Consider the following 7,418-nt stretch of genomic DNA (forward strand, 5'->3'; position numbering starts at 1 on the left):
CCTTCCCTAGGCTGCTTTGTTTCATCGATCTTTGATATTTTGTTCTCTTTCATTCTCCCCACCCCACTTTCTTTTGGTGCCAGTACTGGGGTTTGAACTCAGGGTCAGGATGCTCTCTTTTAGTTTTCTTTTTCTTTTGCTAAAGGGTGATGTTCTACCACTTGAGCCACACCTCCAGCCCTTTTTGCTGGTTAATTGGAGATGAGACTCTCTTGGACTTGTCTGTCTGGGCTTCAAATTGAGATCCTCAGATCTCAGCTTCCTGAGTAGTTAGGTGTGTAGGTATAAACCCCCGGCCCTCTGCTTCTTACTCAGTCTCTTTCTAATCATTTTTCTTTTGGTGAGAAGGTGTTTCATTAAAAAAAAAAAAAGAAAGAAGAAGAAGAAGAAGAAGAAGAAGAAGAAGAAGAAGAAGAAGAAGAAGAAGAAGAAGAAGAAGAAGAAGAAGAAGAAGAAGAAGAAGAAGAAGAAGAAGAAGAAGAAGAAGAAGAAGAAGAAGAAGAAGAAGAAGAAGAAGAAGAAGAAGAAGAAGAAGAAGAAGAAGAAGAAAGAAATAACCAACCCTTGGGATTGGAGGAGTGGCTCAGGTCATAGAGTGCCAGCCAATGAGCAAAAGCAAGTGTCAGATACTGAATTTGAGTACCCATCTTGGAGGAAAAAAGAGAGAGAGAAGGGGTTATACTCTGTTGCAAGGCTGGGCTTGAGTTTACAATCCTCTGGCTTCAACCTCCCAAGGGATGGGATTATAGGCATTTATAACCATATTTGACTCTTCTATTTTGCAAGCCACCAACTACATTGACCTTTTTTCCCAAGGACAGTTTTTCACATAACTATTTCCTGTTGGCTATTAAGATTAGTCAACACTGCTCAGTATCCCAATTGGGGTCCTTCAAAGTTTTCTTTCATTCCATTCTCCTCTTTTGCTATTATAGGCAGAGCTAATATGTTATCTATAGTGTATTTCCAAAAAAAATAAAATCAGGGCTTAGGTGGCAACACATGCCTGTTACTCCCAGCTATTTAGGAGGCAGAAGCAGTTCAACCATAGTACAAGTCAGTCCAAATCAAGTTAACACAAGATCCTATCTGAAAAACAAAACTAAAAGCAAAAAGGACTGAAGGAGTGGCTCAAGTGGTAGAGTGCCTGCCTACTGAGTTCAAACTACAGTCCTACCAAAATAGAAATGAAATCATGGTGAAGAAACATACTACCATGTTCATTACAGTACTGTTTATAAGAGCCAATGAATGGAAACAACCTTAAGTGTCCATCAACTGATGAGTGGGTAAAGGCAATGTGATATGTGTATGCAGTGGAACACTATATAGCCATAAAAAAGGATGAACTCGTGGGGGAGGGAAGGGATAGTGGGAGAACAACAAAGGAGGGGGTAACAATGCTCAACAAGATGTACTCATTACTTTACTTATGTAACTGTAACCCCTCTGTACAACATCTTTATAATAAAATTTTTAAACAAAAATGAACTCCAGTCATTTGTGACAACATGGATATAACCAAAGAACATTATAAGTGAAGAAGCCAGGCTCAGAAAGCCAAGTACCTAGCCGGGCGCCGGTGGCTTACGCCTGTAATCCTAGCTACTCAGGAGGCTGAGATCTGAGGATCATGGTTCAAAGCCAGCCCAGGCAGGAAAGTTCGTGAGACTCTTATCTCCAATAAACAGCTAGAAAACCAGAAGTGGTGCTGTGGCTCAAGTGGTAGAGTGCTCACCTTGAGCTGAAGAGCACAAAGACAGCGCCCAAGCCCAGAGTTCAAGCCCCACGACTGACAAAAAAATAATAATAATAATAAAATAAAATAAAGACAAATACCTTTGGCTTCCTCAATGTACCACAACCCCACTGGGAATGAGGGATGCTCTTTTCTTTCTTTTTTAAAAATATCATCATCATCATCATCATCATCATTATTATTATCTTTAAGTAGTTGGGATGCCCTTTTCCTATGCACCTTATCTTTGCACATGCTGTTCCTGTTTCCTGGAATTCTCTGCAGTCACCAATTATCTACCTGGAAACATTCTCTTCATTCTCTCCAATGTGGTGCTCTGATTACCACTTCCTGTGTAAAGAATCCTGTCCCTCCAGGCAGGCGTGGTGTCACCTTCTGATTCCACTGTTTTACCGCAAGGCCACGAAACTCAGTCTCCTGGAATCAAAGATATTTGTCTTCATTGTTTGCAAACCACCTTGAGCTTTCAAGGTAGGCACTCTAGTGCTGAACCACACCTCTAGCCCTTTTAAAAATTGTCTTTTTCTTTTTCTTCTTGGATTGGATCTTACTTTTTTTTTTTTTTTTGCTGGTCATGGGGCCTGAACTCTGGGCCTGGGCGCTGTCCCTCAGCTCTTCAGCTCAAGGCTAGCGCTCTACCACTGGAGCCACAGCGCCACTTCTGGCTTTTTCTGTTTATGTGGTGCTGAGGAAGTGAACCCAGGGCCTCATGCTTGCAAGGCATGCACTCTACCACTGAGCTACCTTCCCAGCCCCTGGATCTTATGTTTTTATCCTTGGACAAGCCTCAGATTTTGATCCTCCTTCCTCTGCCTCTTGGTACCTGGGAACATAGGTATGTGCCATTACACTCAGCTTGAATTAGATTTCCAAGGAGAAAAGTCCCCTGTTCCACCCTTTCGTTTTTGGCAGGACTGGGATTAAACTCAGGACACTGAACTTTCTAGGCATATATGTGCTTTACCTCTTGAATTATGCCTCCAGCTCTTTTTCCGCATTGGTTATTTTCAAAGTAGTCTCACTTTATACACCAGCTTGCCTGGGCTTTGATCTTTCTCTGGTTCAAGGACAAAAACATAGCACCCTATCCAAGAAAAGAATTAAAAGCAAAAAGGGCTAGGGGCGTGGTTCAGCACTAGAGTGCCTGTCCAGGAAGCTCAAAGTCCTGGGCTTGAGCCTCAGTACTGAGGGAAAGAAAAGAGGGAGGGAGGGAAAAAGGAAGGAAGGAAGGAAGGAAGGAAGGAAGGAAGGAAGGAAGGAAGGAAGGAAGGAAGGAAGGAAGGAAGGAGGGAAGGAAGGAAGGAAGGAAAGAAGGGAAGGAGGGAGGGAGGGCAAGGAGGGAAGGAGAGAAGGTGAGAAGGGAAGGAAGGAGGGGAGGAAAGAGAGGAAGAGGTATGGGAGGGAAGGGGGAAGGGAGCCAGCCTCACCTGGCTAGGCTGGGTCATTGTCTCCTTCAAAGTATTTCACCTGCCATCCAGCCCATGAGACCCTCAGAGCAGGTTTAGGGGAGATCCTACCCCCACCAGAACCATTTCCTGATGTTTAGCTATGGTTCCTCTCCTCCCAGGAAGCTTGCAGCACATGAAGGTCCTTGTGTAGAGTTTGAACATCAGCCCCTGCACTGAGAACCTTCAGCATCCACTAAGAGAGAACTGCATCTACGTGCTCCATCTCTTGAGGAAGGAGAGAGGAATAGATAAGCTGTGTGTCTTCCAGGTCTGCTCTTTTGTGGCATGACCAGAATTGAAGTTTCCAAACCAGGCACTGGTGGATCATGTCTGTAATCTGAGGATCATGGTTCAAGGGCAGTAATGGCAGATAAAGTCTTCAAGACTGTTTCCAATTAACCAGCAAAATGCCTGACTGTAGGCATGGCTTAAGTGGTAGAACATCAGCTGTGAGAGAAAATGCCTAGTGGTAGTGTGAGGACTATTACTCATTACTCAAACCCCAGTACCAACACACACACACACACACACACACACACGAGGAGTTTGTAGTTATGGTTTTTATAACCAAACTATCCACTGTTTCTTAAAATAAATAAAAGATAACTGGGTGCTTGTAGCTCATGCCTGTAATCCTAGCTACTCAGGAGGCTGATACTTGAGGATCAAGGTTCAAAGCTAGCCTAGGCATGAGTCCGTGAGATTCTTTTGTTGTTGTTGGTTGTGGGGCTTGAACTCTGGGGCTGGGCACTGTCCCTCAGCACTTTAGCTCAAGGCTAGGGCTCTACCACTTGAGCCATAGCACCACTTTCAGTTTTGTGAGTGGTTTATTGGAGATAAAGAGTCTCATGGATTTTTCCTGCCTAGGCTGGCTTTGAACCACGATTCTCAGATCTCAGCCTCCTGAGTAGCTAGGATTACAGGCGTGAGCCACCAATGCCTGGCTGAGATTTTTTTTTTTTCTGTCTGTTAGATGTCAGATGTGACGTTTCTTTTTTTTTTTTTTTTTTTGGTCCGGTTGTGGGGCCTGAACTCTGGGCCTGAGCACTGTCCCTCAGCTCTTCAGCTCAAGGCCAGTGCTCTACCACTTGAGCCACAGCGCCACTTCCGGCTTTTTTCTTTTTGCTTATGTGGTGCTGAGGAATCGAACCCAGGGCCTCAGGCATGCAAGGCAAGCGCTCTACCACTGAGCCAACTTCCCAGCCCCTGACGTTTCTTTTTTTAAATTTAATTTTATTTTATTAAAGAGGTGATGTACAGAGGGGTTAGTTACATAAGTAAGGTAATGAGTATATTTCTTGTGGAATAGTGTTGTTCCCTCCTTCATTTTCTCCCACTTTCCCTCCTCGCCAAATCCCCTCCCCCGCCAAGTTGTAAAGTTCATTTCCAACATAGTGTCTTGTGAGTATGAGATTCTTATCTCTAATTAACTGCCCCAAAGCTGGAAATGGAGCTGTGGCTCAAGTGGTAGAGTACTAGCCTACTACTGGAGTAAAAAACCAAGATCCCAGAAGCAACAATGCTTGATAAGAAATGTACGCATTACCTTGCTCATGTGATTGTAACCCCTCTGTACAATATTTACACAATAAAAAAACTTATTAAAAAACCCCCAAGACCCCGAGTTCAAGTCCCAGTGCTAGCATACAGAAAATGTAAAAAGACATTTTAGTGGGTACTGGAGATGTACTTGCAAAAACTAGCACTGCAAAAACTAAACCAGAACAAAATAAGCTCAAATGGTCTTTTGATGTTTCAAGAGAGCATGAAGGAACGTGAGGACACTAGTTTCATATAGAATAGGAAGTTGGCAAGACAATAGAAAATCAGAAATAACATGGCTGAGGCTACTAATGGACTTTAGAAGGGACTGTGCTTGCATGTGTGTGTGTGTGCAGTGTACTGTGTCCTGGGATGCGGTCTGCTTCATCATCTCTGGAGCAGCTGTAGGCAGCAGAGGAATCTGGGACTGGGTCAGGGTTTGGGCTTTATTTCTGTGGCAGAGGACATAGCCCAGATCACCTGTTTTTCCTTTTTTTGGGGGGAGGGGGGGTCTGGTCGTAGGGCCTGAACTCTGGGCCTGGGTGCTGTCCCTCAGCTCTTCAGCTCAAGGCTAGTGCTCTACCACTTGAGCCACAGCACAATTTCCGGCTTTTCTTGTTTTTGCTTATGTGGTGCTGAGGAATCAAACTCAGAGCCTCATGCATGCAAGGCAAGCGCTCTACCACTGTGCCACCTTCCCAGCCCCCACCTGTTTTTCCTTGGGTCTCCGATTTCTCATCTGTTCTCTTTGATATAGGTTCCAGGCTCTGTGGTTCCTAAAAGCACCCCTAAATCTAATGTTGTTCCCATGTGCTGGCAGCAGGAACCCACCTTTTGTTCTTGGAGGCCGGTGACACGGATGGAACAAACAGGAGAACTGAGTCCACGTGCATCTAAGTAGGAGTCCCAGCACTTCACTAATGGCTGTCAGTCCTTCAGTCCTAGGTTTGGGCCAGTGAATGCAGAAGGAGCTCTACAGTTAGGACGTACTAAGAAATGAGCAAATACCAAGATGAGAACTCCTTCCTCTGTGTGTGTGTGTGTGTGTGTGTGTGTGTGTGTGTGTGTGTGTGTGTGTGCATGTATGTGTAAATAAACAAGGTATCCAAATGCATGCATGAAAATAGAATAATGAGACTGAGCACCCACCCTGTGGCTCATGTCTATAATCCTAACTACTCAGGAGGCAGAGATTGGCCTAGGCAGGAAACTCCATGAGACTCTTTTTTTTTTTTTTTGCCAGTCGTGGGGCTTGAACTCTGGGCCTGGGCGCTGTCCCTCAGCTCTTCAGCTCAAGGTGAGCACTCTACCACTTGAGCTACAGCGCCACTTCCTCCATGAGACTCTTATCTCCTATTAACCAGCACAAAGAAGCCAGAAGAAAAGCTGTGGTTCAACTGATACAACACCGGCCTTGAGCAAAAAAATGCTAAGGGACAGTGCTGAGGCCAAGTTCAAGCCCCAATACCAACAAAAACAAATGTATCTTCTTTTAGTGTATAATCTTTTCTAATTCATTTTCAAAGATATGGTTAGCTGGGTGACAGTGATTCACACCTGTAATCCTAGCTACTTGGGAAGCTGAATCTGAGGATTACTGTTCAAAGCCAGCCCAAACAGACAAATCTGAGAAACTCTTATCTCCAAGTAACAAGCAAAAAGCTGGCAGTGACGCTGACAGGCAGTTGTGAGTGAAAAAGCCAAGTGAGGTGCAAGGCTCTGAGTTCGAGCCCCCAGTACTGGCACACAAACATGCAATAATATAAATATAAACATCTGGTAGCTATATGATTATTTAACCTCAAAAAGAATATCGTGGGAGAATATATAAACAATGCGTTTAGTCCTTTCTCTTTGCTTCCTGTTTACCACGTGCTAAATCCTTTCCATGGCTGGAAATCTATGGATACCCATAGCATCCATAGATACAGTGGGAGAGAGAGAAGAGGAAACTATGGTGTGTGTGTGTGTGTGTGTGTGTATGAGAGAGAGAGAGAGAGAGAGAGAGAGAGAGAGAGAGAGAGAGACAGAGAGAGAGAGAGAGAGAGAGAGAGAGAGAGAGAGAGAGAGAGAGAGAGAGAGAGAGAGAGAGAGAGAGCGCATGGATGGGCAGAGGTTTGTAATACACCAGGAGCCCCTTACCTGCTGCTCTCTTGTGTCAAGATGAAAGCCTTTAAAGCCCCAGCCTGGTCTCCCATCCTGAACCCATCCCCTAACTCCTTGTTCAGGCTCTTCTGGCCCACCATTGTCAGTGTCCTCACATTCCCTACAAACATGACAGAATGGAAACAGCTCCAACTGCTGCCATTGCTATTACTCCACTACTATTATTCTTGTTTGCTCATCTTTTTTCCCCCCACTGTGCAAGTGTTATTTCCAGCACTCTACAGGCATATTATTTAATATGTACTTGGCACAGTGGCTCATGCCTGTAATCCCAGTGACTCAGGAGGCAGAGATTGGAAAGATGACAGTTTGATGCCAGCCCAGGGAAAATGTCAGCAAGACTCCATCTCAACAAATAAGCTGAGCATCATCTGAGCTACACGGGAGGCATGGGTGGTCTGAGACTGGCTCTGGTCAAAAATGTGAGAGACCCTATTTCACAAATAACTAAAGGAGACAAGGGCTAGGGATGCAGCTCAAGTGGACCATCTACTTAGCAAGCA

The sequence above is a fragment of the Dipodomys merriami genome, unplaced genomic scaffold, assembly GCF_024711535.1.
Source record: "Dipodomys merriami isolate MVZ:Mamm:240054 unplaced genomic scaffold, mDipMer1.0.p SCAF_22, whole genome shotgun sequence".
Lineage (NCBI taxonomy): Eukaryota > Metazoa > Chordata > Mammalia > Rodentia > Heteromyidae > Dipodomys > Dipodomys merriami.